This window comes from Hypanus sabinus, chromosome 12 (genome assembly GCF_030144855.1).
Source record: "Hypanus sabinus isolate sHypSab1 chromosome 12, sHypSab1.hap1, whole genome shotgun sequence".
Classification (NCBI taxonomy): domain Eukaryota; kingdom Metazoa; phylum Chordata; class Chondrichthyes; order Myliobatiformes; family Dasyatidae; genus Hypanus; species Hypanus sabinus.
Genome location: NC_082717.1, coordinates 43,509,227 through 43,523,987, shown reverse-complemented (window position 1 = coordinate 43,523,987; position 14,761 = coordinate 43,509,227). Strand labels below are relative to the sequence as shown.

The following is a 14,761-nucleotide window of genomic DNA, read 5'->3' as shown; positions in this document are numbered from 1 at the left end:
TACAAAGAAAAACTCCTTTGCTCTTTAAAATAAAACATCAATGTTTTATATCCACTTTAATAAGTGGATATGCTTTAATATCCACTTAAAACTTCAATTTAATATTTCACCTGGAAGGTGGTACCTCCAACATTGCACTGAAGTACCAGCCTAGATTCTTATACACAGCGCAAGTTTTCGAATTGGGACTTAACCCATAACCTTCCAATTTTGAACTGAGCCAGAGCTGAAAGTAAACAGTAACTATATCCTCAGATGGGAGAGACCACAAAAATGGGGGCATGGCCTTTATATTAGAGCTGGGCCTTTGTGAATGATTTCAGAGAGTACTTCTTCCCACTGCAGTGGAAATCTGGAATCCTCTTTCCTGAAATGTAGCTTTGTCCAGGTTAATGGAAAACTTCAAAATAATTATTACGTTAGACAAGGGTGTTAAGAGTTATCCAATAGTTCAGATTTTAACTAAATGGCAGCAGTCCTGAGAGCTGGAGCTAAATGGCTTACTTCTATTCCTACTTCAGCAAACAAAAATGGAAATCATTGCCTTCTCTGAATGGCAGTGGGCATTAAACAGTCAATAATGTTCATCATTCTTTCCCTTCTTTACCCATTTCTATGTAATGTCTTGCTAAGATGTTCCTTATCATCTTAACCATTTTAACTCATCTCCATATAGGCTTTTGTCCAACACCCCAATCCTGTCAGGGAACGTAAAGGGGGCTTAACCCAAAAGCAGAGCAGTGAAGGTGATTTACCGGTGAGTGAGAGCAGATACTAAACACCACAGGCAATAGAGTAACTGAGGGCCAAGAGCAACTGATTGAGGCTGGCTGATTTGATGAGTGAACAAGGTTGTGGAAGAGAGCTGGGTTTAAATAGGATGCAAATAATGAGTTGGAAATGAGAAGATGGTGACTACTGTTAGCTGACTGAATATTGGGAGGTGCCCACCTGTGCAGGCCTAATAGGATGCCCCCCCCCCCCACCACCACCACCCCACTGCCATCGCCAGCACACAATGGCCCAGGACAATGCAGATGGGTCTGGTCTAACTCCTCTTTGAGCGATGGATTCAAGATAAAACTGATTGGCACCCAGGACCTCTCCTCTGGGTCATATGCATTCCAGTCGACAGCACATCCCATCCACAACGGTATGAAAGCATCAACATGCAAACCATGTACACCTTCCATCATCCTCGGTTCCAGAGGGGCAGGCTCAGGTGGGTTGGGCGGTCCATGGACAACGGGCTTGAGCCAGGACACGTGGAAGGTAGGTGTAATCATGAGAGACAGTGGCACTGGAGAGAGTAAGTGACTGGATTGGAGGGTGCAGAAGGCTTGCGAGAACTGGGAGTCAATTGTGGGCCCTGGCCCAACACGGTACTCTGAGGGAAGGTGTGGAAGTGAACTACATATTGGAGAACCACATCTGAAATCTCAACAGTTGACAGAAACTTAGGGAGGACACTGAGGTGGGCTGCCTTGGAGAACAGGTCCACCACTGTCATGATCACCATGGCCCCATCGGAAGGTGGCAATCACGTGATGAAATCCATAGCGATGTGCCCCATTGGCGTCGAGGGTGCAATAGGGGCTGGAGCAGCCCAGAGGGCCGTGGCTTGGAGAAATTGGACTGCACACATCAGGGATATGCAGCGACAAACTGGCGTACATCTGTGATCTCGATGGGCCACCAGGACCGTCAGAGCACACATATGTGTGGTTGTCAGGTCTGTCAGCTGCAGCGGCTTGCTGGATCTGATTCTCAAGGTCCTAGGTAATCAGGGCAGAAATCCGCGGGGATGGAGCGATGGGTTGAGGTCAATCTCCTTTTCAGCTGGGTCCTACTGTTGAGGAAAGGAACCGGGTCAGTGAGAAATGGTGAAGTTGAATTGCTCAAAGAAGAAGGTCAGCCCCCTGGTGGTCAGTCCAGATCAGGAAGGGGCCCATGTTTCCCAACAGCCAATGTCTCCATTCCTCCAAGGCCTATTTAATGGTGAGTAGCTTCCTATCTCCTACTCCATAATGGCACTGTGTAGAGTTGAACTTATGCAAGAAGGCAGCACAAAGGTGTATCTTTCCGTTCAGTCCTCACTGGGAAAGGATGGCCCCAGTGCCCACGTCATATGTATTTACCTGTACAACAAAAATTCTGTAGGGGTTCGGATAGCAGAAAATGGGAGCAGTAGTGAAGTGTCTTTTGACTCCACGACAGCAAGCCAAGTTATCCATCAAGTAAGTGACTTGGTGAAGAAGTTGAGAGGAGCAGTGATTTGGCTGAAGTTACTGATGAAGTAGTGGTAGAAGTTGGAGAAGCCTAAGATCTGCTGCAACTGTCTGAGGGTGCGTGGTTGGGGGCCATTCAATGAAGACGGGATCTTTCTCTAAGAGCATGGTTTTACCTTAGGGTGAAAGAACATAACCCAGGAAGGAAACGACTAGTGTGGAACTGGCATTTCGCTAACTTGCAGTACAGTTGATTTTAGCGGAGACACTGAAGGACTGAAAGGATGTGACAGACGTGGTCTTGGGGTCCTTGAAGAAGATGAAGATGTCAGTGAGGTAGGTGAACATGTAGCTGTGTAGCATGTCTCCAAGGAATTTGTAAATGAAAATTGAGAAATGGCTGGAATGTTCAGAAGTCCAAAAGGCATTACCAAGTATTTTGAGTGGCCATTGGGTGTTATGAATGCCATCTTCCCCCTGGCAGATGCAGATCACATTGTACACTCTGGAGGTCCATTTTAGTGATGATCTGGGCCCCATGGAAAGTTTTGAATGCACAATTCATCAAGAGTAGATGGTAGCAGTTCATACTGTTGATTTTGTTGAGTCACAGTGGTCAATGCAAGGACAAAGATCCCCATCTTTCTTTTTGACAAAGAATTCTGCACTGGCTGAGGACTGGGATGGATGAATAAAGCCATGCTGTAGTGCTTTGGTGATGTAGTAATTCATGGTTTCAGTCTCAGGAGGGGAGAAGGAGAACAGACATCTTCAGGGAGGGGTGGTGTTTGAGAGGAGGTTGATTGCGCAATCATGTGGTCTGTGAGGTGGCAGTGTGCAGGTTTCCTTCTTACTGAAGGGAATTGCGAGCTTGTGGTACTCCTGAGGCCAAGGGTTTCCACCGTCTGCAACGACTTACGGGGTGAAGTCAGCTGAGGTTGCAAGCCGTTGGGTCACCAACTCAGGAGAAGTGAGAGTCATGCATCGAGAGCCTGGGGTAACCTAAGATGAGAGGATTGTTTGGTGAGTTGATCAGGAGATAATGGGTAGATACCTGGTGTTCCCTGATGCTTATTTGCATAGACTGTTGCACATTCTGATCATCCCAGCCTGCAAGGGAGGCCCGTCGATGGCTGTGATGTTGAAGGGCTGAGAGATAGGTTCAGTAGGGAGTCCAAGGAGTACACACAGAATCCGGTCCAGAAAGCTGTCTGCTGTGCCGGAATCCACAAGAACCTCCTGTGCACATAGAGCCATTGGGGTACAGAAGAGGACAGAGAGAGAGAAACTCAGGCTCTGATGCTGAAAGAAGAGTCCAGGAGGAGTTTACCAGGTAGGAGACCCCTCATCTCTATCTGATAGTGGTGTTTCCCAGATGCAGGGAGCATTCGATCACCTGCTCCACACTCATGGACTGGGGTGGGGGGGGGGGTGTTACAGGAGCTCTCCCTAGATGCATGGGGTTCTGGAGGCATTGTTGATGAGGGTCCTGCAGCCTGAAATGGTTCTGGGAATGGAACTGGGATTTGATGATCTGGAGGATGTTTCATAAGACACTTGTCAATACAGAGGGTTAGAGTGATGAGACTTTTGAGGTCAGTGGGCATCTCCCAGATGGACAGCTCATCTTTCAAGTGTTCTGAGAGGCCACGATGATAATGGGACTGCAATACTTCTGCATTCCAGCCACACTCCTCCACAGTGTATTCTGGCACCAAGCATAAGCCTTGATGCAAATAATACGCTGCCTCCCTTCCACTTCCCTGATAGTCAGAAACCTGGTGAAACACTCAGCGGCAAGTAGGGATCTTATCATCCCAGTTAGAGACGGCCCAGGTCAGACTGCGCCCAGTCAAGAAAACGATAACAAAGATGTCTCAGTTAGTAAAATACTGGAGCTTAAAGTGCAAGACGCAGTGGGGACAGGAAGTTGCAGCATCAGGTTAGGGATCCATCGAACCATTCGGGCACCAGAATCCAGGCTCCAAGGGAGGAGGTTGACCGACACAGAGTTGCTGTATTGAGACGGAGAGCTAGCTGAGAGTAGTGAGTAGATGGTCAGTGTTGCTTCTGGACTGTGTGCTCATGTCAATGGACAAGTTCCTTCAGGTGAGCAGACTCATCTGGGTCAATTGTTGTTACACTCATCCTGTCAGGAAATATATAGGAGGCTTGACCAAAAGCAGAGCAGCCGATACGGTGGGCGATAACTTTAATAATAAACTGCAAAATAACGAGCCAGGATGGGTCACAAAGCAAGAGGGAACTGGTACTAAATATCACAGGCAACAAGGTTTCTGAAGGCTGGTTGAGGCTGGCTGGTTTGGTGATGTGAATGAGAGCTGGGTTTAAAGAGGCTGCAGGTGGAAAGTTGGAAACAAGCGGCAGGTGGCTCTTGTTAGACTCAGAGGTACCTGCCTGTGCAGCCCATGCCACTCTACCCAAGCTCTGTCTTTAAAAATAAAATCCTGGTACAGTATCTCTCCCTGCTTTCACAGATGCTGCCTAATATGCTGTGTTCCTCCACATTACCACATCTGCAGTCTACTTTGAAAACTGTAAATCATCCACTTTTCCCCTAGTTCTGTGAAGAGTTACTGAGTCGAACCATTAACTAGTTTCTCTTTCCACTGATGCTGCTTGACCTGTTCTTCTGGTTTTTTTATTCTAGCATTTGCAGTTTTATTTACTTTCCACTCATGTTAATATAATTGGTTAAACATACGAACATAGCAAATCGGAGTAGGAGTAGGCCATCTGTCCCACCGAATCGTTCCACTATTGAATAAGATCATGGGTGATCTGGCCATGGACTCAACTGAGCCTACCTACCTTTTGCTGATAAGTAATACATACAAAATGCTGGAGGAACTCGGCAGGTTAGGCAGAGATCAATGGAAAGCAACAAATAGTCGACATTTTGGGCCGAAACCCTTCATCAGGACATATAACCAATGAATCCTCGGCTATGTAAATATCTATCTAACCGTGACTTAAATATATTTAATGAGGTAGCTTCTGCCCCTTCACTTGGCAGAGAATTCCACAGATTCACTAGCTCCTGGGCAGAAGCAGCTTCTCCTCATCTCTATCCTAAATCCATTCCTGCAAATCTTGAGGCTATGCCCTTTAAGTTCTAGTCTAATTTACCAGTGGAAGCAACTTTCTTGTCTCTAACTTATCTAAACAATTCATAATTTTACAACATCCCCTCTCATTCTTCTGAGTTCCAGTGAGTATAGTTGCTAGTGACTCAATCTTCAACCCCAGAGGAATAAGGAAAAATATGTTTTTGGTCCATTTTAGTTGATACATCAAATAGTTCTGAATGGTATTACTTATTAACAAACCTACAACATAATCAAAGAAGAGATATTTTTCAAATCAATTTTACAATTAAAGCATTAATCACGATGAGTACACATATCTCTGGTTCCACTATAATGAATCCTTTGCCATAGACATAGTGAGTTTCTTGCAAAAAGATTCAACTGTCAATCATCAAAAAAAAAATCATCAGAAAATCTTCTGGGCAAAATTGGACAGGTACTTGATTGACTATGGCAGACCTTCAAGACTCACCAAAACAAATGAAGAATTACTTAAATCTATATATTAAGCCTCATTGCCGGTTTAAAATTTTACATTGGAAACCAGTTAAAATTCTTCATTGGATTCTAATCTCGGTTTTAGAAGGGCTTTAGAGGCCAACCCTGTCATCCAAAATTGTTGCTGTAGGCTCTTCAAGGCATCTGTGTCTTTCAGATGATTTAAAAATCTAGGTATGTTCTTGATACTTTGGTCATAATTTCTTTGCCCTAATTTCCTGACTAGTTACATTTAAGAACTGGTTAAATTCCCATCATGTAGAATCAGTAAATTGCAATAAAATGTTCATGATTGGGCATTTTAAAGCAGAGTTTGATAGGTTCTTAGTTAGTAAGGGCGTCAACAGTTACAGGGAGAAGGCAGGAGAGAATGGGGTTGAGAGGGACAGTAAATCTGCCATGATGGAATGGCAGGGCAGATTTGATAGGCCAAATGACCTGATTCTTCTCCTATGTTTTTATGGCCTTGTGTTCTAATTTGCTTTTGCTATGTCCCATTTACTGGCATTGTCCAAATGATGTCCAAAACCGAAAATGGTTCAGTTCTCCCAAATGTGACCTTGGTGAGCTCTGTGGGTATAAAGCTGTTCTTGGGCCCACCTTGGGTGAAGTTAAAAAAAAACCTTCCCAATAAACTCCTACATACTGTATATAAGTCATAATGTAAAGATGGTTCATATTTTGACATTGACAAATGTTACAATAGATGGCATGCAGAATCTGAAAAATATGGTTAAAATTTAGTTAAAGAAACCGCTAAAAATTTGCCCCTGCAATATTTGAAAACAATTTAAAGCCTACATGACTTTGATAGGATAAGATCATCAAACCATGTTAACCTTTTTAGATATGGTATATTTTCAAAATTGTTCCTGCTTTAATTCACAATTTCAGCACTTTTCAAGTCTTTGTCCTTCGAAAACTAGACTTTAACAAGCTGATTATTCATCTCAAGTATAAGAACCAGATGTGTTAAATAAAATAAAATCAATTCTATGACCAACAGTGAAAAATGCAGATTTTTATTTACAGGATGCCGACATGAAACAGAATGCAATAGATGTTTCAAAATATTTTTTGGACTTTTCGAAAACGTGGTTTGTATTTTTCTCTTTCAATTTAGTAACTGTCATTTTCATCAACCAAATCCATCCTTTTTAAAGTCTCTGTGGAACATAATAGGCGCACGCAATTTTGGAATATACAATTGTTATCATCTCGGCGACTATAGAGGGTGACGTTCTGCATTATTTAACGGGACTGCATAACGTACAGAACTATTTTACTTTCTCCTCACATCGACTTCCTTCTGCGTGTGACACTATTGAACAGTCTGCTGAAAACAAACACTGTTAAGTGGAAAGAAGACTAAGGCTGGTCTAATTCCCCACTGCAACATTTTCAAATGACGAATGCTTGGTAAATGGATTTAGCTTTGAAAGAAAGTCGCACAGAAATTTGATGTGGCCTCGTGACCCTGGGTAAGCACATGTATCTTCAGCTGTCACATAACACACTACCGCTTGCTTACTTTTTCAGCAAAGACTATTGATTTTGCTCATTGGCTGCAGGCTAGTCCATAAAGAACAAATTACAAAGTCAGAGGTCTATTGCTACTGATCGCTTGCATGATAACAGGGGACTCATTTCCTCATTGCTCCTTACAGTATTTCAGCTCATTTATACTCTTGGTGGAGAAATTTAATATGAAAAATATAACAATACAGCCAATGAAACCAAGCTGATCACCGCAGGTAACAAAATACAGTGGGATGTTTGAATTCTTTAATTAGCAACTGTTTCAGTAATGCAGAGTCCGGGAGCAAAGTATCCGCTGGCAACAGCACCGAAAGCTCTGAATCCCTGGGTTAGATCCCAATCTTAAGTGACATTTGCGCTCAGGATTGCCCCGGGAGCTGTGTTTGTTAATCTTAAACAGGTTGTCTGGGGAAAAGGGAATCTGGCTGAGCGCGGCTAGAGTCCCTCCCTGCATTAGATAAATGTTTATCTTCCGTTGCCCCACTCATAATTTAATAGTCACCACCACATTATTCCTTTTAGACGGCAGCGTAAACTCTTCCCTGGCTGCCGTAAGAGTCAATTTATGAAATGCCGACTGGAGATCCACTTTCTGCAAAAACTGTTCCCAATTTTCAGACTTTACCGCACGATGCTCCACCTAGTGCCCCGGCTGAGAACAAGGCAAAGCTCTTAAGTAATCGAAGGTGAGTTTGATTGACAACCATCCCTACGGCTCAAATCCACGATGATATGCACAATAGCCAGTGGCTGGCTCCGTTTTCTGTACAACTGGGCTAATCAAATAATGTTTGGAAAAGCTGATCCACTTAACCTACCTATTCATTGAAATGTCTCGATTATTGAGACTCTTATCAACAATGGCTGCGTACTTGCATGCTTAATCCACGACAACGTTCATCAATGTTATTTATAAGAAAATTCTTCTATCGATTCTTTCATTGTTTGTCTCTATAACGTTGATGGAACTCAACAAAAAAAAACAACTGAGTTTGACTATTTAAAACAATAAGTTCTTGCAGCATAGCACCATGAAATTCTGCTTCTTTAAATGGCTGGCTGGTTATTTAACGATCCCGTCAAACGTCAAGTGTGAAACTTTAGAATTGGAATTGGAGATTAGAATATTTTAGTTGAATCAAGTGATGTCATGTTGATATATTCTAGACAGGTACCACAGCATTAGGCTTGGAAGTAAAATCGCTGCATGTTTGGATATCTGGGAGTACAGATTTGTATCCTATCGCCCCTCTGTTATTTCTGTAGTAGCTAGTATACAGTCAACGACATGAATGATAGTGCCTTTAGAAAATTAAAATGGAGGAAGAATGGGTGTGCCTGTTACAGCATTTTTAAAATACCCTCCATAAAATAGCTAAACAATTCAAAGTTGTTCTCCACACACTTTTGAAAATAATTCCACACGTTAATAAATTACCTTTGTCCTGGAGCTGTCAGGCTTGGTACATTACTGAGATTAAAAACTCAATCAGAAAGTATGGAATCACTGGATCTTTCCAGTGTAAAAGGTAAAACAAAGTTCTTATTGGTGCTGACTGAAAAGCAAACAGAAAGTATGAGTATAGCTAAATTTGGGGAAATTATAATCATTTTACTGTTGCTAATTTATTTTCATTTTTCTTATGCATTTTCTCTGACATGTCAGTCTTAAGAAAAAAGAAGACAAGTATTTGTATAGCACTCTCTCATCCCTTTCAGGATGTATCAAAACATCTTATGGCCAATTAAGTACTTTTGAAGTCATGATGTTATAGGAGATGTGTTAAATGGAGTCTTGATACACATAAATGATTTATGCTTATCAAGCTTCCATTTACAGCAATTTGACAATTCCCAAATTAAACTGTTTCTGTGCAGTTAGCTGGGGGTAAGATTGTTCAGGCTTTTTTTTGGTAACAATTTTCATGTCATCAGATGGGAATTTGGCTAACAGTTGTTTTGAACTACTGCAAATCCAACAGTGCAACATTCTCTGAGTACTGCACCAGACTGCATTACAAGAATTTTTTTTTCCCCCTCAAAACTCTTGGGTAGCATTTGAGCACAAACAGAAACTGGGGATTAAAGTCTAAAAAATGCTTCATGCAGAGTTTGTTGCAACTGACTGAAACGAAGTCTTGGGAAGATATTAGTTTCCTTTTGTTTTCATTACCAAAAATGCAGCAAACATATTGGACTCAGAATGGAGTAAATATATCAAACTAATTGTTTGATATATTGTTTGGCTCATTTTAGAAAGGACAGACTTACAAAAGCATAGTTGTTGAAACAAATGAATTTACAGAAGAAATAATTCAATTGTACTCTAAATTGTGACAAGACCAGAATAATCCAATGTTGGAGAAGGTGCATTCTCCTAATAATATCAACAAATATACACTGCTGTGTTGTCTTGACAACACTACAATGTATGTATGTTGCTATTTTGTTAAAATGTTAGTGCTTTTATAAGACATTACCACAAAAATTTGCATTTCCGTTGTTGACAAGATATGAACAGAGCTGAATGAAACAAGCATCAACCCACATGATACAAGTGGCACATTATGAACTGATATTTTTCAATACTCTGCTGATAGGATCTATCTTTACACTTCATTAATGACAGAGGCTATCTCTTCGTACAATATGACTGTACAGAAATGATGAAAAATCAAGGTTAGGAACCTCTGTTATGATGTATCTGTTAGCTATGACGCAGTTTACACTGACAAATTACGACTTGTTTATGTTAAAAATTTTTGTGTAACTCCCATGTTTTCATGGTTGGCTGAGGAAAGGTGATGCTCCAGTGCAAACTATCAACAGGTGCTAGGATATGGGTTTGTGAACAAAATTCCATACACACCATGCAAGGAGACGTGGGGTGGTGATTAAGTGCTTTCCCAAATAGGAAAGAAGGGGCATTTATAGTTTTAATTTGAGGCACAATAAACTGCAGATGCTGGAATCTGGAGCAAAAAATCAAATCGCTGAAGGAATTCAGCAGGTCAGCCAGCATCTTCGGGGGGAGAAGTATGGTCAACATTTTGTGTCAAGTTCCTGCATCAGAACTGGGACTTTTGAGGTGCCAGTATAAAGAAGAGAGGGGGAGAATGAAATCTAGATGGAGCAAGGTAAGGGGAGGTGAGGTTGGAGGCAGAGACAGGGGCTGGAAGGTGAAAAGTGAAAGCAGCAATGGGCTATAGATTATAATTCCTTTTCAGGGTGCACACACACACCACTGTATTCCTTTCTCTCTCTCTTCCAATCCACCCAGTTTCTCTCAGCGCAGTTTTATTTCCAATTTTCCTCCCCCTGTTACTTAGACAGACGCTGTTACTTAGTGTATTTTCCCTCTTGCATTGGTTCCAATTCTCAGCTTTCTTCCACTGCGGATTCTAGAATCAACAGTTCCTTCAGGTCTCCATTGACTGACTGGCTGTATCAACGCCTGGTATGGGAACTGCATTAACTTTGATCACTGGGCACTGTAGGGAGTGGTACGGACAGCCCAGAGCATCTGTGGATGTGAACTTCCCTCCACTGAGGACATTTACAGGAGCAGGTTTGTAAAGAAGGCCTGGAAAATCATCGGGGACGCCAGTCACCCCAACCATAAACTGTTTCAGCTGCGTCTGTCGGGAAAGTGGGACTGCAGCATTAAAGCCAGGGCCAACATGCTACGAGGCAAATTCTTCCTACAAGCCATTAGACTTATGAATTCATATGTCTATACATTGTGATAGAGTCCTAACACAAAGGTTTTTACTCCTTCATGTGTGGAACAGATGTAAGATTAAAATAAATTCAATTCAATTCCACTTTCAACATTCAGCCTCTGGCTTGCCTTCCACCCTCCCATTCCCCTGCTCCTGGCTGTATATGCCCATCAACACCTCCCCCAACTAATACCTGCTGCCTCCTGCCTCACCAATCCTACCTCCCCTCTATGTCCTCATACTATGTCTTTCCCCTCTACACTCTCAGCCCTCACACAGGGTCTTGAATAAAACCATCAAAAATCCCTCCAGCTTCACCGATGCCTGAGATTCTCCAGGATTTTTTTTCACTGTTTTCCCTCAAGCATTTTCTCGTCCAAGTAAGCAAGGGGAAAATGGACAGACACACAAGGAAGGAAGGCAGATAAGATTATAAATAATTTAGATGTTGACATTAAATCCAAAGAGATGTCAATGGATTTGGTAAAATGGTAAGACGGTGGTTTATTTGTGAGTTAATCAGTTTTGGACATAAAACAATGGAATAGTACTTTACACAGGAGAAGAGTTAGAAGTGGTAAAGCCCAATCAAACTGATACACAGATCAATAAAATGGGTTAGGCTAGTCCACAAAACAATCTAGAAGGCTTATGGGTTGTTGTTTTTCACACCTTGGACACTAGAATACAGTAACCAGAAGTGATGCTCCATATTATAAAGTCTTGGATAGATAAACAGGGAGATTTTTAGGCACAATTAATTCAGTTAAATACTGACCTTGGAAGAATTGGAACATAGGTTTTCCAGGATCCAGGTTAAATTAAATTACGAGGAAGGGTTGCAATGGTGAGGTTGAATTACCTGAATTATATGTGAAAATTTAAAGAGTGGCTTGATTCAATTTTGAAGATATTTAACAGACCTGACAGAGGTGCAAGAGCAGATTTGGAAGAGGACGTCATTTAAAAGTAAGAACTAAGTCTTTAAGGAAGGAAGTTAGGCAATTACCTGTAAGGTCTGGTAGAAGTTTGGAAGTTTCTCCTGCCATTGGCAATTTTAAGTATGCTATTAATAGATTTTTTAATTTAACCAAATGTATTATGGGATATCAGGCAAAAGTGTCACATTGTGGGTCATCCCAGATATTGTGGAAAGGCAGAAGCAATTGGGGAGGATGGAACTGTGGGCTTGCAGCAGAGTGAGTGTTAAATGGTCATTCTTATTCTTATTTTCCTCATTGTCTCAGATCATTCTTGAAAGGATACGTAGGATGAGAGGAGCATGTAGCATAGGTTAGTATTCATATCCTGTCTTTTGTGCGCAAGAACATGAGGATGAAGTAGTACAGGATCAAGTAGGGGAAATTTCAAATTAAAAAAAAAGGAGCATAGTAAATTACCATTTTAAAATTATTAAATTAAGAAGAAAAATGTTACAAAACTTGACACGTCCTCCCAAAAAAGGTATTCAAGTTCAAAACTTATCCTGTTGTTTGGCTTTATAAGTAAGAACAGAGAATGTTTGCTGAAAATTGTATTTGAATTGGAAGAAAATGAGGCAGAATCCACACAAAAAACAAATCTCAACTTCCCATCTTTACCTGAAAGGTACACTATGAAACCCATGGATAATGAATGTATATTTTTATAGCAGCTGGGGTCTTCAGAATTTACATTACTAATTTTACACAGCAGAGGAATCCAATGTGTTCATATTAGTACAAAAATAGTTGTGGAAATGGGTCAAACCAGTGATTCTCATAGATAAATAAAATGTTTCTTCTCCAGAAACAGGGGGATGCCTGGCTTGTCTGCTTTGCACAAAACTATTCATATGTTTGCAAAGTGAACAGACATTCAGCTGAGGAAGAGATGCCATGTTAATTCAACTTGAATGGCCACAGGATCATACTAATTGCTCCAGCCCAGAGACTATTGGGCATGAAACGCCTGGAAAATATTGGTCATCCCACGAAGCTGGTGGCAGCCAAGTCCAAGATTTTTTATACGGATCATGGGTTAAGAGATCCACTGTAAGTATGCAATGCAGCAGCTGTGCACAGAATTTAATCAAATATGGCCAGAAGAGCGCGCACACTGTGGCTCGGCTTGTGATGTCAAAGCATTTTCCAGCTACAGGCTAGTTGTGGGTACAGATCATATGACTGAAGTCACTGCCAGACCTCATCACTTTTCACAGGGGAAAAAAACTGATGATGGCAACACGATTTATGTTGATGACACACTGATAAAGAAGATAAATATGTGGATAGGCAAGCTAGCTGTTTAAGAGCGCACATGAACGAAATGACACGGTCAGGGCTGACAAAAGTTTTTAGTATTTTTGTGGGAAATGTCTTACTGCTCAGGATCAGAGAAAAATATTTATGGCAGATTTAACAGTGCAGAATAATATCTTTGTTTGGATGTTATGTGCTGTTCTGCTGAGAATCACTGAAGGCACTCAAAGAAAGGAAACTCAGAGCTGGGACAGGTGACAAGTGAAGCATCACCTCCTCTGTAAACAAAGGTTATCTTCTAAGTATCTGAGTGATCAGTTTTACATTAGTGTGATCAATTGAAATTTTGTCAAGTGATTTGTTATCAAGCTGTCGAGTAACACTTTATTGCTGTATCGCTACAATAAAAGGAGTTTTTAACACTAAAAGATGTTTGAAATTGTCTTAGGTTGGGCAGCATCTAATAGAAAATAAATTGCAATCCATGGATCACTGTCCGATTTTTGTTCTCTGTTTCTGATTTTTCATTTTATGCGTTTGAAGCAATTATTACTTCTAATTTCCAGTGAATGCCGTCCACCATTTCATAAATGCTTATTCTTCTTTACATTTTAGACAACTGACCCCAAAACTAGAAGGGGCTTCATAATTTCATAAGAATGGAATTTAATGCATTTGTATTATCAAGACATGGGCATATCAAACAAATTCTAGTGAGAGCTTGTATTTATACAAACACAGACATGAGCTCAGTGTATTTCAGTTTAATTTATTTTTATTGCCTGTAAGCTTATGATATTGTTGTCTTTTGCACTTATGTTGGAACATAATAAGATAATAACGTAGGAAAAATCATTTAGTGCCTTGAGCCTCTTTATTTTTTTCAAAATTACTCTGTCTGATATATTATGCAACTTCTACAGTATATCAGATACCTTGTCTCCATATATCCATGTACTTTTACTTCCTAAACATGTATCAAATTCAGAATTAAAACTGACAAATGATCGAGTTCCAATTGACCTTTGTGGAAGAGGGCTCCAAATATCCATCTTCAAAAACATTTAAAAGTATTGCCTCCAAAGTCTGGATCAGATTTTTAGTCTTTAGAACTGCCATCCAGTCGATTTTTTTCTTCACCAGCCTCGTCAATTTTCCTTAATATCTTAGGAACTGCAATTAAATAATTCAATAATGCTCTAAATTTGAGAGAATTCCAATTCCTTGTTTGTATAATCTCCCCTCGTACAGTTGTCATTTGGTCATCTATGTTACACTCTCTTCGATGAGGATATATCCTTCCAACGGTTGTCCCAAACCTGTTCATGGAATTTCTCCTTGGTCTAATCTGTATAGCAGTCATAACTGCTGTTCTGTCACATACTAGATTGTTAGACCTAGGCATCCTTCAGACTTTCTATTTT

The 14,761-nt window shown here is 40.9% G+C and overlaps 2 long non-coding RNA genes across 5 annotated transcripts in view; both read left to right on the top strand.

The window, feature by feature from the left end:
* LOC132402828 (uncharacterized) overlaps positions 1-14,761 on the top strand; it is a 238,734-nt gene that overhangs the window by 117,448 nt on the left and 106,525 nt on the right. The gene's annotated exons all lie outside the window — the stretch shown is intronic.
* LOC132402827 (uncharacterized) lies at positions 502-14,184 on the top strand. Of its 4 annotated transcripts, XR_009515086.1 has the most exons (4): positions 502-2,564; positions 6,960-7,317; positions 7,898-8,061; positions 12,886-14,184. It is a non-coding gene; the product is annotated as an uncharacterized LOC132402827 (long non-coding RNA). The 4 variants fall into 4 exon arrangements; XR_009515085.1 differs by lacking the exon at positions 502-2,564 and having other exon boundaries at positions 3,677-7,317; positions 12,886-14,179; XR_009515087.1 differs by lacking the exons at positions 502-2,564; positions 6,960-7,317 and adding an exon at positions 7,327-7,590 and having other exon boundaries at positions 12,886-14,179.